Raw genomic sequence first — 12,106 nt, 5'->3', positions numbered from 1 at the left:
GTTTACAATTTACGTTAATGATTTGGATGAAGGCATAGAAAATAACATCAGCAAATTTGCTGATTATACTAAGCTGGGTGGCAGTGTGACATGTGATGAGGATGTTAGGAGAATTCCGGGTGACTTGGATAGGCGGGGTGAATGGGCAGATACTTGGCAGATGGCGTTTAATGTGAATAAGTGTGAGGTTATCCACTTTGGGATTAAGAACAGGAAGGCAGATTTTTATCTGAACGGTGTAGGGTTGGGTAGGAGAAATACAAAGAGATCTCGGAGTCCTTGTTCATCAGTCACTGAAGGTGAATGAGCAAGTGCAGCAGGCAGTGAAGAAGGCTAATGGAATGTTGGCCTTTATTACAAAGGGAATTGAGTACAAGAGCAAAGAAATCCTCTTGCATTTGTACAGAGCCCTGGTGAGACCACACCTGGAGTATTGTGTACAGTTTTGTGTACAGTTAAGGAAGGACATCCTGGCTGTAGAGGAAGTGCAGCGTAGATTCACGAGGTTAATTCCTGGGATGTCTGGACTGTCTTACGCCGAGAGGTTAGAGAGACTGGGTTGTACACGCTGGAATTAATGAGATTGAGAGGGGATCTGATTGAAACATATAAGATTATTAAGGGATTGGACAAGATAGAGGCAGGAAATATGTTCCAGATGCTGGGAGAGTCCAGTACCAGAGGGCATGGTATGAGAATAAGGGGTAGGTCATTTAGGACACAGTTAAGGAAAAACTTCTTCTCCCGCTGCTGACACAGGATACAGAAGCCCGTGTCTCCCTGAATATGACCAGCTGTAGTAAAACCATTTCCATGAAGAATACAATGCTAAAATTGGAAATTGAATATACGCACGATGTTCAAATAAAGGCGGTATCAGGATTTCTTTTATTATTTATGTAAATTTCGCTGACAAGTAATTACACCACTTGTTCTGATGTAGCCATAGTGAATATGATTTCTTCAGGAAGAAAATATACCCAAGTACTAGCACAATGTCTATTTTGTCTATTTTATTTCATGGATGGCCAAAGTTTGATCACGTTCACTATCTACGCAAACGTTTGAAAAATGATGCTCTTGTCGGTAATATTGATCAAGGCAAAAACGCCACAGGAGATCGCATAGATTTTAATTACTTCGGGATAAAATTACATGGACGATATGAATTTCAGAACGAATGCTGTTTAAGAACGTCCACCAGGACGCAATGCCTGTTTTCTCCCGGTTGAAAAATGTGTCAGCGACAATCGCAAATTTAACATCTGTAGCTGAAATTCGTTTGTTTTATTTTAAAGAAACAGCCTCTAAACATGTTGTATTACATACAGCTGGATCACGCGATTTTTGTTTGATATGGGGTTGCCTGAGTCTCATGTTTATCCACGCAGGAGTAACGCTCGTGTGAGTTCCAGTCTGAGGCTGGCAGAGTCAGGTAATTGCTCGCACTGAACGTGTAGTCGGCGTCCTGCTAGATCCGGCCGGTCTCAACGCCATTCCTTCTCGTACTGCCGTCCACAGTCCACTCGATATTCACAGCGGCCGGATTAAACCCGCTCACTAAACACACCAGTGTGGCGGTGCCCTGTCCCCGAATTTCATCCGCAGATGGTCGGAGGACGGATACGGCGGGTTTTCGCGGACCTGTAAATAGAAAGAAGTGCAGGGAGATGAGTTATTAATTGATATAAATTAGAATCAAACTTTGTCTTTTTTCAATTATTTTAGAACCATAAAGGTCAGAACGCATGAGAACCCGGGCACAACTGAATCTCATTAATGTGTTTTGATCTTCCACAAATGCATCAAAGGCAATATATATCATGAACACTAGAAATAGCTACAAAGTAAAGGAAAAAGAGGGTTTTTCATAATAGCAAAATTCAAAGCAATAAAATAACAAATTTCGATGGAATGGCAAAAGAAAATCCGACTGGAGAAGCTTCGCTGACAGAAACCTCTATTCGTGAAATACTCTCTAATATACGTAAGATATACTTTATATATCCCATGGTACACCGATCCAATCTGATGTAACTATATATAGTTAACATCGTGACAGATTATTGCCATGGTCCATGGTGTTAAATCGTAAAGACTTTAATCATAGAACCAATAAGAAACCCGGAAAGGGATATGGCAAAGCGCGTGGCAAAACTCCGAAATGTCGTCGCAGCTATTCACGTAAAAAGCAAGAGATATGGCGGTGGATTTGATTGACATGCTGTGTCTTTGTCTCTCCTCGGAGATTGCGCGATTCGTCGCAGTAAAGGAGGGAATGTGATTGGCTAAAAATCATGGAAATATTGTAATGGGAATAAATAATACCAGTTAAAGTTTTCTACCTGGATTTTTTAGTTTTTAGTCTCACAATTAATTCCGAAAGGGTTGTTTGGACCGGGGTGATACACACTGAAGGAAAATCCGTTAACAACTCTCAGAGGTCTATGAAATCCAGAAGATGTGGACATCTGAGTCAATGTATTCATAATGATTTTTTTTCAATGATTTGAAAAGTTGAACCCATTCACACAATAAGATATCAAGACTACAGAACGAAATTTACAAAGAAATCGTTTTACGGTAGTATCTCGGAGGAAAACGCGGCGAAAAGTCAGAAATGCTAAGGAGCGATTTTCCAGTGTTTCAGACCTCAGAGTTGTTATTCAAGGAAAAATCACTTACTAAAGTAATGAGGAGGTATCCAAAAATTAGGTACCCAGTGGCCTGCGGGTTTGGAGAGATTGAAATGTAAACAAAACAGGTGGGCTGAGTGATAATTTGTTATCAAAGCTGAGACATTTACACTGAGACGGCGCAGAAGTTCAAACACACTGGAGAGGCCGAGGTGGGCTTTGGGGCGGCATCTTGCTGAAGGCAAATTGGGTAGAAGTTAGAACGGAGCACCAGAATCTTGATGACTTCCGGTTAATAGGTATAGAACAAGAGGAGCGCAAGTAAGGTGAAAAGATCTAGTTGAGAAAACAAAACTCGAAATTAGGCATTAAGGGAAATTAAACCTAAGTGACAGTAGTTGCTATGACGAGGGAGAAGGAGCTTGGGAGGCTGAAAGATCTGAAGTTAGATAAGTCGACAAACTAGATGGACTGCACTCCAGAATTCTGAAGGCGGTAACTGGATAGATTAGAGAGGCATTAGTAACGATCTTTCAAGAATGGGCCAATGGGTCCGCTGGACAAGAAAATCACAAATATTACTCCACACTCTCAGAAGAGAGGGACGCAAAATGCAGGAAATTATGGGACAGTTATTCTGACGTCAATCAGTTTCTTAGTAAACATATCGATGTTTAATCGAAATTTAAACACATTGAGATTGCTAGAATCCATTAGTAAGGAGGAAATTTCTCGGTACTTGGTGGCATCCGATAAAATAAGCCGTGATCAGCATGGTTCCCTTAAGGGGAAATTTAGTTATTAAATCTGCTGAGATTCCTTGAGAAAATACCAGGCAGGATATACAAATACGAATCAGTGGATGTTATTGACTTGGATTTTCAGAAGACCATTGACAAAGTGTGACACATCAGGCTGCTTAACACGATAAGAGCATAAGCTATCACAGGCATAGACGGAGCATTTGCTGACCGGCAGGAGAAAAGCATGAGGATAATCTGTTCTTGTTGGCTACCGGTAACTAGTGGTGTTCTGCAAGGATCGGTGTTGAGTCTGCTACGTTTCATGCTGGAAGGTAATGATCTGAACGACGGGATTTACGGATTTGTGGACACGTTTGCGGATGATGCAAAGACAGGTGGAGGAGTAGGCAGTGTTGAGGCAGTAGGAGTCCGCGGAATGATCCTGACGGATCAGATGAATGGGCAAAGAAGTGACAGATGGAGTACAGTGTAGGAAATTGCATTGCCGTGGACTATGGTAGAAGGAATAAAGGTACAGTCTTCTCCTAACCGGAGACCGAATTCAGAAATCGGAGGTGCAAGGAGACTCGGAAGTCATCCTGCAGGATTCCCAAAATGTTAACTTGCAGGCAAAAGCAAAGTTAGTATTCATTTCGAGATGAGTAGAATATAAAAGCAAGGATGTAATGCTAAGGTTTTAAAAGGCAATAGCCAGAGCAGATTTAGAGTATAGTGAGCAGTTCTGGACCACATATCAAAGAAAGGATGTGCTGACAAAAGCAGGCTTACAGGAAAGATGCCGACAATGAAAGAGTTAAAGTATACGGAGCATTTGATGGCCCTGGGCTTGTGCACGCTGGATTTCAGAAGAATGATTGGGGCGGGGGGGGGGGGGGGGCGGCGGGTAGAGGTAGAGGATGAAGTCTCATTAACCTACCGAATACTTCTATCTATCTATCTATCTATCTATCTATTTATTTATTTATTTATTTATTATTTTTTAAGGAGAATTACATAAACTGAAGAGAATATTAGAATAGTGAAAAATTAACTCTCCCCCCCTTAGATCCTTATCGAATACTGAAAGAGCTAGACTGAGTGCAAGTGGGAGGATGCTTCCTATATTCCGAGAGGCCAGACCCGAAAGAAAATCCTTTGAATATACGGACAGCCCTTTAGAACAGAGATAGGGAGGATTTGATTTATCCGCAAAGTGGTGAATCTGTAGAATTTAGTCCCAAAGGAGGCTGTGGATACCAAGTCTTTGGGTTTACTTAAAACGGAGTTTTATAGTCTCTTGATTAGCAAACGGCATCAAAGGTTATGGGGAGAAGTCAGGAGAATGAGCTTGGGAGAAAATATACCAGCGACGATCAAACGATGGAGCAGACTCGTGGGGTCGTATTCCCTAATTCTGTGCCTCTGTTTTACCGCCTGAAGGAAATAGAAGTTCCCTATTGCAATTCGGTAACATGCAGAGCTCGGCTCTTGTCCGTATTAAGCTTCCGGTTCAGGACAAAGTTTATTGTCAGTCAACTGAATACATGGATACGGTCAAACGTAACAACGTTTTAGGAGACCAAGGTGCACAACATAATACACACAAAGTAAAGTAAAATTAGCAGCGATTTATATTTTTTTTAAAATAACAAAATATATTCCAGACGTTTGGCATTCAGATCCTTTAACTAAACACGACCTCACATCGGTTGTCTAGTGTAAGTCCAAACTGTTGGGAATATATTTTAATGCATCTGTTCCCTGGGAACCTTTTAAGAAACACTTGCTAACGGCACGAAGCATCAATTAACGAAACTATTTTAAAAATGTTATGGCAATGAACTGAAGTTGTTTTGAAGATAGTTTTCAGCTAAATTCAGTAACCCTACCAAACAAACAGGATGCATACGCACTAGATTTCTACCTGCCATATTATAAAGTTACAATGAGAAGCGTCCTGTAAGCCGGGTCGAAGCATCAGGATTGATAATATTATTCCAAGGTTCAAACGAATAAACAAACAAACAAAATCAAACGGTGATTAGACCCCAACAAATATTTACTTTCAGTTGAAATTCAGTTTGGTTCCTCTCCCAAAGGTGAATATGTCCGTGCAAACATCCCCAGCACCACAATAATAATCGACGGCGTCCTCCCATTGCACGTTGGTGATGGATAAATGTATTTGGTTGCTCGATGACTCTACGGAACCGGTGAATCGATCTGGAATTCCCGATCCTGTTGTGGAGCTTCCATGCAACACAAAAACTGGGGCGCCGCCGGGTATCGCATGAACCAGCTCGTGTAGTAGCTGTCGATGCTACCCCCCTGACATGGTACAACTGATTTTCACGGTTCTACCCGGAGTCGCTGATACGGACGAAGACTGAGTCAAAGTCATCTCCGGGTTTGCAGCTTGGGAAAGTAACAAATAATTATTTTAAACCCTTAAGTACCAACACAACATAAAGGACAGTATAAAGGTTGAAGTATTGTACCTAATGAGCAAACAGGACGCAAACGCGGAAAGAACCAGGACCCATTCAGCCATGGTGAAGCTGATAAGAATCAGAAGTCAAAGGCTATCGGACACAAGTCCTGTTCAGGGCTTTCGAAGCTGCTCCTTAAGAACTGTGGAAGACTGCAAAGCCACTGAAATATATATTGATGCAGATCTCTACTCACGAATGAATTGGGTCTTGATTTCAGGAAATGGCGGGGCAACTATGTAAACGATGCTGGGTTCGGGAGGGTTGAGAAATTCAAGTTCAGTGGAGGGGACGTCACCAACAACCTATCCTGGCCCAACCACGTAGATGTCACGGCAAAGAGCGCTCACTAGCGCTCTAACTTTGACTTCAGCAATCTTTATCGATGAATTCCGTCTGGATGCATCACGGCTGGGCATGGTGTCTGCTCTGCTGGTAATTAAAATAAACTAAAGAGAGTTGCGCATAGAGCTCAGCACATCACGGAAGGCAACTCCTCTCCATGGATTCTGTGTACACTTTTGCTGCCTCGGCAAATCAGCCAATATAGGCAAAGACGTCAACCATCACGGACATTCTCTCACCTCCCCCATCCGATCAGGCAGAAGATCCAAAACCCTTAAAGGCACATACCACCAGGCTCAAGGACAGCGTCTGTCTCGGTGTTATGTGATCACTGAATGTTTCCCTACTGTGATCAGACAGACTCTTGGCCTGACAATCTACGTCGATATGCCCTTACACCTTACTGCCTACCTGTACTGCACTTTCCCAGTAACTGTAACACTTTATTCTGCTCGCTTGTGCTATCTCAATGCACTGATGAACTGATCTGCATGAATGACCTGCAAAACAGTTTGTTCTCTGCATGTGACAACATTTAAGCAATTTGAAAATTTACCAACTTATGACCGATTCACAGGTTCACTGTCACTGACATTTGCTCAATTCCACACAGCCCTAAACTACACCCCCCACATACAAATGCATAGGGGACGCATAAACCAACAGTGTATCAAAATGGGAAGAAGCGACTGAAGTAATGTGGGCTTGAGTTTGCCATGGGCGGAAATAGGTCCGGGGAGAATTGCTGCATCTTACCAGAAATACGAAGCGATTAATGGACAACAGGCGAACAGAAAGACTAGCTTACAACGAATTGATTATTGCGAGAATACAGAAATGTTATAAGGAAAGCTGAGAAGGAAAGTATCATCAGTAAAATCCACAGAATATCGTGTTAAACTGTTCGGGTAAAAGCTTTCCTGTGTTACATGTTATACGCTTATAACGTCAACGTAGTACGCCTTGTTGATTAACTGCCACAATGCATTTAATGTGTTGGCTGCACAGATGAGCTGAAATGCCAGTGATGGTGGACAGACAATGCAACTGTTTAGCGTTTCACTGAGGGTGGCGGGAACGAAGGGAGTGCCATAGTGGAATACGATAATTGGAAAATCGATTTAAAAAGTTTCCGATTTTCAGCGGAAGTTTCTCCACTTGAGCATATAGATTTTAAGAAAGAGGATGTGCTGGAGCTTTTGGAAAGCATCAACTTGTAGAAGTTGCCGGGACCGGACAAAATGTACCACAGGCTACTGTAGGAGGCGGGGGAGAAAATTGCTTAGCCTCTGGTGATGAATTTTGCATCATCAATCGGGAAGGGGGAAGTTCAGGAGGACAGGCGGTTTGCGGATGTTGTTACGTTATTGAAGAAAAGGAGAAGTGACAGACCAGGAAATTATAGACCAGCGAGTCTTACATCAGTGCTTGGTAAGATGATGGAGAAAAGCCCTAGAGGCAGGATTTTTGATGTATAATATGATTAGGAGTCGTCGGCACGCATTTCTAAAGGCCAGGTGGTGCCTTACGAGTCTGATTGAATTCTTTTTGAGGATGTGACTAAACGCATTGATGAAGGAAGATCAGTAGATGTAGTGTATATGGATTTCAGCAAGACATTTGATAAGGTATCCTTTGCAAGGCTTATAGAGAAAGTAAGGAAGCATGGGATCCATGGGGACACTACTTTGTGGATCTAGAACTGGCTTGCCCACAGAAGGTAAAGTACGGTTGTAAACGGGACATATTCTGCATGGAGGACGGTCATGGAGGATCTGTTCTGGGACCCTTACTCTTCGTGATTTTTGTAAATAATTTGGATGAAGTGGAGGGATGGGTTAGTAAGTTTGCAGATGACATAAATGTTGGAGGTGCTGTGGATAGTGTGGAGGATTGTCAGAGATTACCGAGAGACATTGATAGGATGCAAAACGGAGCTGAGAAGTGGCAGATGGAGTTCAACCCAGATAAGGGTGAGGTGGTTATTTTGGTAGGTCAAATAGGATGGCAGCATATCGTATTAATGTTATAACTTTTGGCAGTGTGGAGCATCAGAGGGATTTTGGGGTCCGAGTCCATAGGATACTCAAAGTAGCTGTGCAGGTTGACTCTGTGGTTAGGAAGGCGGATGGTATATTGGCCTTCATCAATCGTGGAATTGCATTTATGAGCCGAGGGGTATGTTGCAGATATATTGGACCCTGGTCAGACCCGATTTGGAGTACTGTGCTCAGTTCTGGTCGCCTCACTACAGAAAGGATGTGGAAGCCATTGAAAGGGTGCAGAGTAGATTTACTAGGGTGTTGCCTGGATTGGGGAGCATCCTTATAAGAATAGGTTGAGTGAAGTCAGCCTTTTCTCCTTGGAGCGAAGGACGATGAGAGGTGATCTGATAGAGGTGCACAAGATGATGAGAGGCATTGACCATGTGGATAGCCAGAGTCTTTTTCCCAGGGCTGAAATGGTTGCCAGAAGAGGACACATGTTTAAGGTTGCTGGGGAGTAGGTACAGACGAGATGTCAGGGGTACGTTTTTTACTCAGAGAGTGGTGAGTACGTGGAATGGGCTGCCGGCAATGGTGGTGGAGGCGGATACGATGGGGTCTTTTAAGAATGTTCTAGATAGGTACATGGAGCTTAGCAAAATAGAGCGCTATAGGTAAGCCTAGTAATTTGTAAAGTAGGGACGTGTGCGGCACAACTTTGTGGGCTGAAGGGCCTGTATTGTGCTGTAGGTTTTCTAAGTTTCTATGTTTCTATGTAAATTTTGTTTAAAACGCAGAGAGCTGTGAAGGATTGCATTAGCGTATCCTGTCGAATGTTCGCCATTACACGGAAATTATCCTACAAACTCGAGCGCCAAATGTCAGCTGCAGCAATTATCGCCCGAGTTCTCTCGGTAATATTTCCCGATGATATTTGCATGATATCAGTTTGAAAAAGATAACATTCATTCTGGAGTAATGACTCCAATGAATCCATTTTGGGTAATTGATGCAGAGCACAGTCGCTGCTATATTATGTGTTCAGTGCCCGGTTCTTCCATTCTCTGAAGCAAATATGGGTATCAAGTGATGCAACATTTCCACCTACTGGCGTAAATGACGAACCAATATAATGTGACATTCACTATGTGCTACACTGCAGACATTTGAATATGGAGATCATTTGATGTTTTGAATTGCCATTTCTCTTGATGCAGATATGGAATCACATGGCATTGAGGGAGACTGGGTCCAGGAATCAAATGGATCGTCATGAAAATAAAAACTTTTTGTTCAGTAATATCCTCCTGGCACGTCACATTTAGGATACGAAGTAGGCCCCTCGGCCCTCCTGCCTGATACTCTGATAAATAAAAATGCAGCTGATTCCAAAGGAATCTCCGCCTCTAATCGCTTCTTAGTGTCCTTTGGGTGGTGCGAGAACACGTCATTCGAAAATAGCCCAAAATATTTAACGAGCACCTCACAGACCTTGACCCAATTTTTTAGTTTTAAGTATAATTTCAAATAATCATGAACGTGCAATTATGTTAAACAGCCTTTGTTTCGTTGGATGCAGGTTGCCCTAATACCTTGCCAGGATTCAGGATTCATTGTTCTGGATAAGAAAGACTTATAACAACTGTAACCGGAGCCATTTCAGTAGTAGCTTGGAATAATATATACCTGAAGCAGTTGCAGGCTTTGGTTCCGTGGATTGACAAGCAGAACATCGTTTAGCTACAGCAATCAACCAAGTATTTGTCTACTCTGAGGTTATGGAATGTTACGTCACCAGATGAGATGTACCCCAGGCTACTGCGAGAGGGGAGGAAGGAGATTGCTGAGACTCTGGCGATGATCTTTGCATCCTGAACGGGGACGAGAGGTCTTCCGGAGGATTGAGGGTTTGCAAATGTTGTTTCTTTATTCAAGAAAGGGAGTAAACGTAGCCCAGGAAATTATATACTAGTGAGCCTTACCTCAGTGATTGGTAAGTTGATGGAGAAGATCCTGACAGGCAGGATTTATAAACATTTGGAGAGGCATCGCATGATTAGGAGTAGTCAGCATGGCTTTGTCTAGGGAAGGTCCTACCTTACGAGCCTGATTGAATCTGTTGAGGATGTGACTAAAAACACTGATTAAGGAAGAACAGTAGATATAGTGTATATGGATTTCAGCAAGGCATTTGATAAGGCACCCCATACAAGGCCTATTGAGAAAGTAATGAGGCATGGGATCCACGGGGAAAATTGCTTTGTGGATCCAGAACTGGCTTGCCCACAGAAGACAAAGATTGGTTGTAAACGGGTCATATTCTGCATGGAGGTCGGCTACTTGTGTGGTGCCTCAGGGATCTGTTCTGGGACTCTTACTTTTCGTGAGTTTCTGACATGTCACACTTAGGATACGAAGTAGGCCTCTCGGCCTCATCCCTGATCTTCTGATAAATGGAATTGCGACTGAATCCAATGGAATCTCCGCCTCTAATTCCTTCTTAGTGTCCTTTGGTTGGCGCAAGAACACGTTGTTCCAAAATATTCCAAAATATTTAACGAGCACCTCACACCCCATTCGTTTAGTTTGAAGTATAATTCCCAATAATCATGAACGTGCAATTGTGGCAAAAAAACCTTTGTTTCGTCGGATGCACATTGCCCTAATATCTTGCCAGGATTCATCTAGCAGAGGAGAATTTTGCTTTATTATTTTTCAGACCACCTGTTCGTCTCCGTGCCCGGAAAATAGGCCATCCACCTTCATTTCTTTGTATTCAGCATTCAGTATGAATGAATCCTTGTGCATTTTCTCATCTTCCCGTCCTTCCTGAATGTGACGTTAACTTTGCCATTCTAGTCACAATCCAAATAGTCCAGCCGGCATACCTCGGTAATATCTGTCGGTCGATGCTTATTCACTTTCAGCGAGCTGCTGTTTGTGAAATGTTCTATACTCTTTCATATACAGTCAGTGGTCATTTCATTCGGGTGTAAGAGAATGATACGAAAGCAAACAAAAAAAAGTTAAAGAGCGAGCACTAAGGAAAATGGCCAAACTGGATGTAGCTGACAGGAAGCCGATAGTAGCTCAATTAACCACGCGTTACACCAGTTCTGTGCAGAAGAGCAGCTCTCAACGCACAATACGTCGAACCTCGAAGTGAATAAGCTGTAGGAGGAGAAGACCACGAACATAAACTCATGAGGCACTTTATTGGGTGAAAGTCTCAGGGAACCCACAATTTCTAAGACACTCAGCCACCCCGTTTGGCACAAACACTCATTCCACGTTCAAAATAATTTAGATCACTTTTCATCCACATTCGGATGTTTGGTCCGCACAACACCTGCTGCTATTGTCTGCATGTTCATTAAGCTGCTGCTATATGACTGACTAATTAGATATTTGCATTAAGGAACCTGCAGGCGTACCTAATAAAGTGACCACTAATGCTAGCTCTTTGGATTTGTTTAAGACAACGCTTCATTAAGGATTTAATGAAGGTTATTGTGTGGCGCGGTCCAATCAGACGTATGAAAGAATGTAGATTGTGCATTACTGGTATGGACAGAGTTTACAAGATAACAGATCAACGAATTGGAGGCCTGTCACATCACATAGTAGCCAATTAGTACAACCAATAGTGGAAGCATCGGCACGGACTAGAAGGGCCGAGCTGGCCTGTTTCCGTGCTGTAATCCTGGCAGCTGGAGTCCAACCCAGATAAATGTGAAGTGGTTCATTTTCTTAGGTCAAATATGATGGCAGAATATAGTATTAATGTTAATACTTTTGGCAGTGTGAAGGATCAGAGGGATCCTGGGGTCCGAGTTCAAAGGATGCTCAAAGCAGTTGCTCATGCCGTGGAGTTCTTTGAAACTTCTATGATTTCCAGACTGTAAGCT

General features: G+C 42.7%; 1 pseudogene; it reads right to left on the bottom strand.

Moving 5' to 3' along the window:
* Positions 1-1,321: 1,321 nt before the first annotated feature.
* LOC132400375 (immunoglobulin lambda-1 light chain-like) lies at positions 1,322-5,930 on the bottom strand (annotated as a pseudogene).
* Positions 5,931-12,106: the final 6,176 nt, after the last annotated feature.

Source organism: Hypanus sabinus, chromosome 10, assembly GCF_030144855.1.
Source record: "Hypanus sabinus isolate sHypSab1 chromosome 10, sHypSab1.hap1, whole genome shotgun sequence".
In the NCBI taxonomy this organism is placed as follows: Eukaryota; Metazoa; Chordata; class Chondrichthyes; order Myliobatiformes; family Dasyatidae; genus Hypanus; species Hypanus sabinus.
This window is presented reverse-complemented; position numbering and strand designations above follow the sequence as displayed.